Here is an 11,932-nt window from a genome sequence, read left to right as displayed (position 1 = left end):
CAACATGTTAGGCCTAGATCGTGATAAAGGATGGTGTCAGGAGGAGTTAATGTATTCCATATGGTACACTCAGCATCCTCTGTGACTTAAAAAGAAAACTGTAGCCAGGCTCGGTGGCTCAGCCTGTAATCCCGCGCCTTTGAGAGGCTGAGGTGAGTGGATTGCCCGAGCCCGCGGGTTCGAGACCCGCCTGGCCGGGTGTGGTAGCGCGCACCTGTAATTCCGGCTACTCGGAAGGCTGAGGCAGAAGGATCGCCGGAGCCCAGCAGGTGGAGGCTGCGGTGGCCGGGAGCGGCCACTGCAGTCTGGGCGACAGAGTGAGACTCCAACTCAAAAAAAAAAAAAGGAAAAATGTATCCTTATTTGGATTGGATGATGTGGAATTACCATGTTTCCTAACTTCCTCATACACATTCACTAATGCAAATTTTAGTGGTCCTTGTTTGCTAACTTTACTGGAATGTAGTTATACGAGCAGATTGTTTAGGGTCAGATTAGTTTAATTTCCAGGTGTTTCAAAAAAGTGTTTTGTTTTGTTTTTTTAAATTATTTTGCATTTTTCTGTAATCATTTCATGTTAATACTTTAAATTTGAATGTTTAAACTATAGCTGTCTTCAAAACCTTGAAGTAGAGCTGTTTTAATTTAATAAAAAGAATTTATATTTCCAGGCAAACATCTAAAATTAAAAAAAAAAGAAATTCATATGTTAATAGCTTTAGATTTAATTGCATTTATTTATTTATTTATTTGAGTTGGAACCTCACTGTCATCCAGGCTGGAGTGCAGTGGCAGGATCATGTATTTCAAAACTATTTTTTAAACACGGATTTTCTTTCTTCCTCCTTAATAACAGTTGTCTGCAGTATTTTAAGATGCAGCTAACACACTCCATAATGCTCCATCAACTTGCCTTTCCCGGTGCTGGCCTTTGATGTACTGTCCCTGTCTCTCTGTGAGATGAGTCTATTCACAAGTTCCCCAAATCTCTTCTCTCTGTAGTCCAGGCTTCCTTACCTTTGTTGTAGAGATGTCACTAAACTTAAAATATGCTTGTAAACTTTTAAGAACCTGAACTTGTCACTAAGTCAGCTTGTCTCTCTTGGTTGAGGAGTGGGCCCGATCTTAGGCATCCATATGAGAAGCTGGAGACTCATCTGCTGTCTCTGAGACTTATTGTCTTATTGCCTAGACTGTTGAAGTGACTGTGTGTGTGTGTGTGTGTGTGTGTGTGTGTGTGTGTGTGTGTGAGAGAGAGAGAGATAAGTGATGGAGAAATAACATAAACAGTGTAGATAAGACAAAAGTTCTTCACCCTTGGCCACTCTCACTCCCCTCTTGAGAGCCTTCACTTGGAGACCTTTTTCTTCAAGCTGAAATAGCTTTCTGATTTGTCTCCCAATTCTCACCTTAACTTCTTGTCAGTCTCTTCAAACAATGCTTACTAATTATCTTTACATTCGTTTCTTGCTTTGTTTTGGCCTGCTTAAAGTTCATTTTCCTTCATTTTATTTTTTGTCCTGTATTAACTGGAAGTCAGATACACTTTTTCTGTTCGTCTAGTGCTTGTTTAGTATAATAAGACTAAAGTTATAACTTATACCTCACAGATATGAGAACCTTAGAATGCTCTAATTCTATTACTACCATTATCTTCTCCTGAGAGTATATTATATTAATCTTATGATGTGACTTATGGTATTGTTTGAGATTTTACATCTATCTTTACTTTTTAAAAATTAGACATTGTACTTACTGTTTTACAAGTTAGTGGTTCATAGCCACAGTCTTTGTTCGTCTTTCTTGTATGTTGAGAAAGAAAGTTGTGTATGACTTTCCTTCCATCCAGGCTCAGTTATTTCAGTCTGACACACACTCCTTTAGTGAAGGTCATTTTCACTTAGCTTGAGAAGTCTGTTTTGCCTTCATTTTAGAAGAGGTTTTGCTGGATGGAGAATTCTATACAGATAGTTATTTTATTTTAGCATTTTTTTGAAGGTATTATTTCACTGCTTTCTTCTTTTTGCTGTTGAGAAGTTGGTAGTCACTATAATTGCTTTTGTGTATAATCTGTCATCTCATTGGTGACTTTGATATCTTTGTGTGATATACTTTCACTGTGATGGTGTAAGTAAGACTTTCTGTTTATTGCAATTTAGAATTCTTTCACTTTCTTAACTTGATGAATAGTGTGGTGTCTTCATCAGTTCTGGAAAATTCTCAACCATCATTTTAACCCCTTGCACTCAGATGTCCCCTCTTAGGGAACATAAAGAGATTGCTGGTAATTATATAGGACAAACTTAAACCAGTACAAATTTTTCAAAAATGTATATTTCCTTGAGATTTTCCATTCAAATTGAATGAAAAAGCAAATAAAGAGATGGAATATATACTGAGATATTATCAATGTTTGAGAAGTGGTTTTCAGAAATCACAAGTGCATCTTTCCACCTCTTCTTCGAACAACACACTGGACAATAAATGGCATATAATTAATGTAGGAGTGAGAAAACGAGACTGCATTGTCTTCTCGAATACAAAAACACCAGGTGGAAGATGTCTATTGCACAACATGTATCAACGAACTTGCAATGCATGTCTGTGACTCTTTCATGCATTACTACACATTAGAAAAATATACGATATAAAATTTTGATTTTTTTGTCATAAATAAGTTCCTCAGTGTCCAAAATTCCATTATAAACCACATAATTGGTTCCAGTGCTATACTATTTAATATGAAGTGATTTGTTTTTCACTATGTCCTTAAAAAGTACAGTTGAGTTGCTGGTAGGTGATCCACAAGATGTCTCCAAGTGCAAAGGGTTAATAATGTCTCTTCCCACTTCTCTTATGGTAGATGTATGTTGACTCTTCCTATCTGGCCCTCCAAGTCTCATGACCCCTCTCTTCCATTTTCCCTCTTTGGCCCTCTGTGCCACATTTTGATGTGATTTAGGTATACCTCTAATCTCTCTTCAGATGTGCTTTATCTACCTTTCCCCATCCCTTGAGTTTTTTATTTCAGTTATACTGTACTTTTCATATTAGAAATTCAATGTTTAGTGAAATTGCCTGGCCAATTGTGTTAGTCTTGCCAATTTTGATAGCCTCTTAATCCTTTTTTATACTCTTAATTTTTTATTTCATTTCTTTAAACATGTAGAAGTTATTTTGTGTTCTGTGTTTGGCATTTGTAGTCTTTTCAAGTCTCATTTTGTAGTTGGTTGTTTCTTCTGACTTTTGTTCCTGTTGGCTGGTTTCTTGAATGTTCAGCGATTTCCTTTCTTAGTTTAAAAATATTTGTGTATTCACATTCCTTAGACTCTTACTAATTGGAAGCTTTCGAGGTCTGAGTGCCTTTCTCTAGAGAGAATTTGAGTTTGTTTCTGCCAGACTCCTGGGCATTCCCACCTGGGTCTACTTTAAATTGTTGGCTTAGAATTTTTTTTTCTTTTAGTTACACAGGTAGTTGAATTACACATCTTTGAGAATTAAGATCATAGTTTAAGGAGACTGTACTACTTCTACCAGAGCCAAGGCTTGTATCTCTTTATTCTCATTAGCAAGGTAGATGTTTTCTATTTCATATTGAGGGTGAAGTGATTTGTGGGTCGAGGCTTTATGTAATGATACCAGTGACCTTTTTGGGTTGTCCTTTGGCTTCAGTGCAGCTTCTGGATTGCTACTTTCTTCTTGTTTCTGTTCCAGTTCAGCTTCTGGATTGCTACTTTCTTCTTGTTTCTGAATTCCAGGGAATTCTCTTGATCTGCCTCCATGATAATTTTATCTAGAATTTTAAGGACTGCTGTACCAGGAAATGTTTTTCTGAACTTGTAGTTTACCATGTTGCTAGAAACAAATTATAATTTAAGTTTTAATGTGGTCATATTTATAAGCTTTCATCTTTTGGGGTTTTTCATATCTAGGTAAGAAATTCTTCCCTACCTTGAAAGTCATGTAAACATTCTCCTGGATTTTCTTTTAAAACTTTGAACATTTAACTTTTAATATTTATGTCTTTAAACCATCTGAAATTTATATTTAATGTTTTATGAACTAAAGATCAAATCCCCTTTCCACTCCAGTTGTTCCAGCAATATGATGTTGACTGGCTTATCCTTTCGCCAATGATATGCGCTGTCTCTGATGTCATTTATTAACTTTTTAAACCTTTTAAATATATGTGACTCTGTTTCTGAGTTTGTTCTATTACTCTGTGGTCCTCTGTTTATCCCTGCACCATTACCATATAATCCTCTCAGAATTTATAATCTTGATAGTTGGTGAAGTGACTAACTAACCTACATCTTACTTCTATTTCCCCCTCAACTGTTATAGACATACAAAAATACATAAAGATTAATTTATGTAACTTGGGGAGTTTGGACATATGTATAAACTCATGTTATTTTCACCACAGTGCATTATCTTAATTCTTCTTGGTCTGTGCACTGTGACTCATTCCTGTAATTCTAGTACTTTGGGAGGCTGAGGTGAGAGGATTTCTTGAGCCCAGGAGTTTGAGACCGGCCAAGGCAACATAGCAGGACCCCACCTTTAAAAAAAATTAGCCGAGTGTGGTGGCATGCGCCTCTAATCTCAGCTATTTGGGATGCTAAGGTGGAAGGATTGCTTGAACCTAGGAGGTTGAGACTTGGGGTGAACTGTGATTGTGGGACTGCCTTCCAGCCTGGGCTGGAGTAAGACTCCAACTCAAATGAATGAAAGAATGAATGAATAAATAAAAGGAGTTGTAGTAGTTATTTTTAAATCATTGTACTTTCATGTGACTCTTAGAATCAGAGTATCAAGTTTCATGAAAAATGATTAGGATTTTGACTGGAAGTATATTACATTTATCAAATAATCTTTTGGAAAATTGAAAGCTTTGTAATATGGTGACTGCTCTGGAGCAGGAAACTCTATTAAATATCAAACCTACCCTTTGTTCCAAAGGGATGCACTGTCCATGTCATCTAAGGCTGTTCTCTATGTAGACAGTTTTGAAAAGATAGCCCAAGACAAAGTCAGTGCCAGTACCCATAAGAGATGCAAAAATGCAGGAGACCCATGCTTAGTGATCTTTTAGTAGTCTTCTCCATCTCTATTAATGGCAGCTTCATTCCTCCACTCCCTAGTCCAGAAGCCTTGCAGTCAGTTTTAACTGCTGTTTTTCTCTCATAGCCAATCTTTCAAGAAATCTTGTCAGCTTTACCTTCAACATGTGTATAGAATTCTTGCATTTTTTGCTAATTCTCCCTGCCCTAATCAAAACCACTGTCATCTTGCAATAAAATGATTGCAGAGACATACTTGTTTCCCGGCTTCTGGTCTTGTCTGTCTTTACTCTGTTCTCCACACGATGGTCTTATTAAAACATGAGTCCAGACATGTCAGCTCTCTGCTCAGAGCACTCCAGGAGTTTCCTGTCTACCACTGGGAAAGCCAGTGCCTTTGTCCTCATCCATAAAAAGACTCTGCATGACCTGGCTCCCTTTTAACTTAACTCTCCGACTGCTCTTACTTAAGTCTATTTTGTTAATTCTGCTCTAGGCTTTCTGGTCCCTTTGCCGTTCCTCAAACGTATCACCCATGCTCCTGCAGTGTAGGAGCTTTGTGCTTACTGTTCTCTCCACCTGGAATGCGTTTGCCTCCATGTCTGCATGGTGTATTGCCTTGCTGTCTTCCTGTCTTGACTTAAAGTCATCTCAGGCCTTCCTCATCCCTCCTTCAATGCAGTTTTCCAGGACTCTGTGCAGCCTTGTTTTAGTTTTTCTTTTCTCAGAACTTATCACTGTCTTTTATGTATGTGTATTTTACTTATCTTGTTTGAGTCACTCTAGAATGTAAGCCCACAAGGGCTTTTCTTGGATTTGCTTGTAGTTAGTTTTGTTCTAGCACCTAGATCAGTGCTTGGCATATTGTGAGCAGTTGATATATATTGTTGAATGAATAAATGAATGACTGAACGGTATATTCTTTATGCCTGAAGCGTGTGCTCTAGCAGTGTAATAGTCTGGGGGAGCATGATAAAGCAAAGTGGGGTCTTGGGATGAGATGAGGAGTAATGTTTTATAGTGGATGAAGGTAGGGAAATGCACTGGCAGTGGTGACATGGTGTAGACATCTCTTGTCTTCCCTCCATCCTTAGGAATTTTTTTTTCCAAGTTGAAATAGTGTTTTCTGCTCCCATGCTCGTGCCTCTGCAGGTGCTGTTCCCTGAACCGTGCTTAGGCTCTTCCCTCTTCCCATCCTACCTAACTACTGTCCAGCCTTCTAGCTCCACCTTCTTAGATTGACTCTATAATCATTCCATATATTTGTGTTATTTTAAAAGTATTAGCTTATCAAGGGCATAAAATATATTACAGTTTTTTTTCTTTCAAAATTTATTTCTTTTATAGTTCGCTACTCTTTATACTTTTACTACATTTGATATTATGTTCATATCTGCAGACTGGTACTTTAATTTTACAGTGACTTAGTTCTAAGACTCTTTTATTTGGCTGCTAAAGAAGCTAAATTTATATTCCCAATTTTTTTCCCCCAATTTGGAAACTTGAGTGAGCACACCAACTTTACCAGTAATGAATGAGATTGGATGGGGACTCCAGTTTTCAGGGTGACAAGGAAGACGATATTCCTTGAAATTGAGGTCACACCTTTTCTCCCACTCCTTTCTTATCATTAGACCTCATACTGTTTCATGTTTCTACCAGGATGTTTAGTACACACTTTGGTGTTAACTTGGTATTTCAGTTCTGGCTGTGCTATTTATGGTCATAATCTTGAAGAACTTACTAAATTCATAGTGGTCATTTTTTATTTTAAAAACTAGAGGAATGAGGTTAATACCAAAAATATGTGTCAAGAATTAAATGAGATAATTATGTGAAAATGTAACATGAAGTCTGGCACATGAAAGCCCATAACATATTTTGATTTATTTCTTTTTAAGTATAGGAGGCAATTTTTCTTCAAGAGAAAAGTGACAATAGTCTATATTTGAAGTAATCTTAAGAATTTTGGTAAGAAAACCCAGCTGAAAAGAAAAATGAAAAAAAAGAAATAAAATTAAGTAATACTAAGAATTAATTGACCAATTTAAAGTATATTTTTAGGGTACAATTTAATATTATAATTTGTCATATAATTAAACTCACATGATTTATATATTAAAGAAGTGAAATTCTGTTTTCAGAATTTGTACAGTATGTTAGAAATACAGTCAAATGAAGAGAAAGTGATTACTTGTTTTTACTTACAGATGATCAATGAGGCAATTATAGACTATCAGAGTTATTTTTCAGCAGAACCAGTTTACTAATGTTAAGTTCTTCACTCAACAGATATTTGAGTGCCATGCAGGTGGTAGACATTGATGATATTTGATAAATTATGTGTGTACAGTCTCTTTCCTTATGGGACTTATGTCCTAGTGGGGGAAGAGAGGCATCAAGTCTTGCAACTCTAAATACTGTGGTGGATCAATTATTAGATGTTCCTATTGTAAGGGCTGCAAATTCAGATGCCTGCAGAAGCCAGGCAGGTGATATAAGAGAGTCAAGTGGGTCAAGCATTGAGACAGCAGAGGGCGCTGGGATGAACTGCGCTAGCATATGCCCTACTAAAGGGCACAGCAACTCACAGCTCCCTCTGGTTGATGCCAAAGAGGAATGAGGACCCATCTTTCTCTCTTTCCAAGTTTTCCAAGAAAAGCTGAAAAAAATCCAGATTGTCATTTGAAATAGCAATCTTTTAAGGCACTACATAGTCCAAATTAAACATGATTTTGGCCTGCTGCAGGCCTCTTTTATATAATGAGTACTGCTTACTAAGTAAGGTTCTATTAAGAACATTTTAGGGACACTATTGTTCTCTCTTGATTACTCCATTTTCCTTTTGTTCCCTCTAAATTCTGTTATTCCCAGATCCTCCTGTTTGTAATTATGTGTCTAGACTTATCTTCTGGCATAAATTCTAACAAGGGTAGGTGTGGACTCAAAATCATTAGAATATGAGATGTGTACAGGAAAAAGATAAAAACAGACCTTCTGTCTGCATCTTATCAGGCTTGTGTTCTTGGACTAGCTCTTTACCTGCTTTCTCAGTGCTTGATTTATTCCTCATCTTTAAAATGGGAGTAACAAGGTAAATGCCTCACAATGTTATGATAATAAGACAGTGTATTCTCTTTCTACCCCTCCTTCTCCTGTTCTCTTCTCATTCAAGTATGCTGACTCATTCTTTCATTGCCCTGTAGTAGATAGCACTTACTGATCCAGTAACTTTGGCAAGAATTTAAGTTATTAACCACTTCTCTTTAGGAGTATTTTTACTTTTAAAGGAAACAGTTCTAGAGTCATTGTTAACTAAAGTAATGAAACTGTGTTGTATCACAGGCCAGTAGCCATGGGGTGGGAGGAACTTTCCTGTGGCTCAGATCTCACAAATAAGTACTACATCTCCCACTTATCCTGAACATGGTTTTCAAATGACATTGGTTGAAACCAGAAGTTGCTGACAGCGTGGTATTCTCTTTATTTTACTGATTTGCTTGGTGTCTAATGATTAATACAATACAGAAAGACCACATGTAATTGAATCCTTTCCTTCTGTTTTCGTCAACTCTCTTGATAGGTGCAAACACCACTAAAAGCCCAGTCTTCTTTCATAAACATGATAGGTGCAAACACCACTAAAAGCCCAGTCTTCTTTCATAAACATGCAGTAATTGTGTGTGTTGGGATGTTGGAGCTGTGGGTCTCTAGGATACCGTCAACATTTTCTATGGCAAGAGACTTTCAGTGCTGTCTGAGCAATCAGCAGATAATTCTTAGTGGTGCTGAGGTTGTTGGATGGCAAGAGAGATGAATCACCCAGGGAAAAAACACACCGAGTCTCTTGTTTTTTTCCCAGCTATATTATGAAAAATTTAAAACAGAAAAGTTGAAATAGTGGTACAGTAAATAACTGTATGTCCATCATCTGGATTCAACTATGAGTAGCATTTCATCACATTTTCCTTATACATTTTTGCATCATGTTGGTAATTTTGAGTGATGACTGTGCATTAGAATAATTATCTTTTTAGGTAGGGCAGAGGTACTGTAGTTATATAGGATAATATATGGACTTTTAGGATGTATGTGTGTTTACGTACCTGTTAAGTATTGTTCAGTAAAGTGACATGATGTCTATAGCTTACTTTCAAGCAGTTTGTTACCAACAAGAGATACACTTTACAGAATCCAAACTAGAATCCAGCCCAGGATTATACATTGCATTTGATGGTAAAGTCTGTAAAATATAGAATACTGTCCCTCATTATTATTATTTTTTTGAGTTGGAGTCTCACTCTGTTGCCCGGGCTGGAGTGCAGTGGCACTCCCACAGCCACCTGCGCGTTGACCTGCTGGGCTCTGGCAGTCCTTCCATCTCAACCTTTCAAGTAGCCAGAACTACAGGTGTGTGTTACCACGCCTGGCTAATTTTTGATTTATTGTAGAGACGAGGGCTTGCCAAGTTGCCTGGGCTGGTCTTGAACCTGTGGGCTCAGGCAATTCCCTTACCTTGGCCTCCCAAAGTGCTGGGATTACAGGCTGAGCCACAGAGTCTGGCCCCTCATTATTTTAATGTGTTGTGTTGACTCCTTAATGAGTTCACATGTGCAGTGTTCCACTTCTAGTTTGTCTGATTGTTTCTTTGTGTTGTCATTTTCCTTGTTCTTCTAGCCCCTGTATTCTTTTTTAATTTTTTTTTTTTTTGTAAGTAAAAGTTAGGTTTAAGATTTATTAGATTAAAGGTTTTTGGCGAGGGAACTTCATGGATGTTGCTGTTTCCTTCATATTGCATCATATCAGGAAGCACTGATGTCAGGTTGTCCCGGTGTTAGTGACCACCAGAGATTGCTCTCTTGCAAAGAGACGTTTTTCCCTTTGATACTTGGGAACTATATAAATATCCTATTTCTTACCAACCTTCCATCTAGGATTTTGGTATACATTGATGATCCTTGGTGAATCAGTTTTTTCATATCCTATTCAATTTTTTTTCCTACTCAATTTGGATACTTTTAATTCCAGTTTCATTGACAATGTCTGTCATTTTTGGGAATGAGTAATTGGGCAAGAAAATGAGTTGAGAATACGGTTATAGAAAACTTTTAATGGTATCTAATTGTATGTAATTTGTCCCAAATTGAATTTTTAATGCTTTGGAAATCAAGTACTGATTAAGAGCTGAGGGACAGTCATTGAGAGCAAATTATGCCTGACTAAATTAATTTCGTGTAGTGACCGGGACACTTTTACTTGTAGCAAGTATGTCAAATAAATTAGTGTATGTTAGTTTTAACAAGGCATTTAAAAAAAAAAAACCCCTTTTTTAAATGGAGAGACAGAGCAGTTTGGCTAAGTCATAGGTGATTGAACAACTGTGTTTTGGATATGTTGATAGTTTATTTTGCATTTGCTCTTGCATGTGACCTTCCTCAAATTGCCCACTAGGAGACATATTGTTCAGCTGCACCAAGTATGCTATATAATGTGAACAGGAAGCTGAGTGAGTTTCAGAGAAGTGCTGTGAAACCTGAAAGGGAGACTAATTGTATGAACAAATAAATATTTATCAAGTACTTATTAATTCAGTATTGCATGACTTCAAAATACTTGGTACTGATTTCCAGGACCTTTTGGATCTTTGAAAATCAATTTTGAATCCTGAATAGATTTAAAAATTTTTTAATTGTTGATGGAATGCATACTTACCCTCCCTCCTCACTCTTCCCTTTCCTTCTCTCCCTTTTTTTGAGTTGGGGTCTCTCTCTGTTGTGTAGGCTGGTGTGCAATGGCATGATCACCTTAGCCTCAACCTCCTGAGCTCAGGTGAGCCTTCCACCTCAGGTTTCCAGGTAGCTAGGACTACAGGCATGTGCTGCCATGCCTGGCTAATTGAGTATTTGTATAGATGGGTCTCACCAAGTTGCCCAGGCTTGTCTTGAACTCCTGGACTCAAGCAATCCTCCTGTGTTGGCCTCCCAAAGTGCTGGGATTATAGATGTGAGCCATCACACCTGGTCTTAAATGCATTCTTCAAGCACTAATAATATTAGCTAGCACTTAATCAGATAATTCTGGAAAATATAGTATTTGAGGAAATAATAAATTATTCCATTTTATTTTCAAAGCAGTCACCACTAGTGATCATTCTTTACCATGTTTGGTTATAGATTGTATTTTACAGTTGATGAACACATTTGGCTAGATAGCTGTCTAAATTAGGCTTAGTAAAATGGAAAACTTTCACTTTAGGAATGGCTTTATGAAGAAAACCTAGTTGGTGTTTTTTCTGCATTCCTCTGATTCATGGAATAAAGTCATATTGTTATGTGAGTGGGTCAGAGTAGGTTCCTATATAGGATCCCAGGTTCCTCCAGGAGCTTGGTTCAGTGGCTGTAGAACTTGGCTCTGCATCAAAACCAACTGTGGGAACTCTCTTCCCCTCCATCTGATATGCAGTTTAAAGCAGATACAAAAGGAGAATAGTAGGGGAGTTTCAGCAATGTATATACGAGGTCTCTTTTTAAACCCCTGACTCAGACTTGGGGTCAGAAGTTGGAAACTGTTCAAGATAATTCACACACAAACCAGCCACACGAGGCAGTTCTGATGCTTGATAAGTAGCATTGTTAGTAGGAGAAAATCTAGACTTAGCTTTTAGATAAGTATCTCAAAACAAATGCCATTTAAATGATTTCTCTTGGCTGTACTCATGCTACTTTCTTATCTAGGTATATTCTGACTTTCAAGATTTTCCTTAATTGTGTAACCAAATAAAATGTGAATAGTTTGAGTGGCACTTTATTTGGTCTTTTACCTTCTAACTTCTTAATGTTTACATATGAACTTGATGCTCAGTGGACTTC

Source organism: Carlito syrichta, unplaced genomic scaffold, assembly GCF_000164805.1.
Source record: "Carlito syrichta isolate Samal-C Ts95f unplaced genomic scaffold, Tarsius_syrichta-2.0.1 Scaffold75494, whole genome shotgun sequence".
In the NCBI taxonomy this organism is placed as follows: domain Eukaryota; kingdom Metazoa; phylum Chordata; class Mammalia; order Primates; family Tarsiidae; genus Carlito; species Carlito syrichta.
This window is presented reverse-complemented; position numbering follows the sequence as displayed.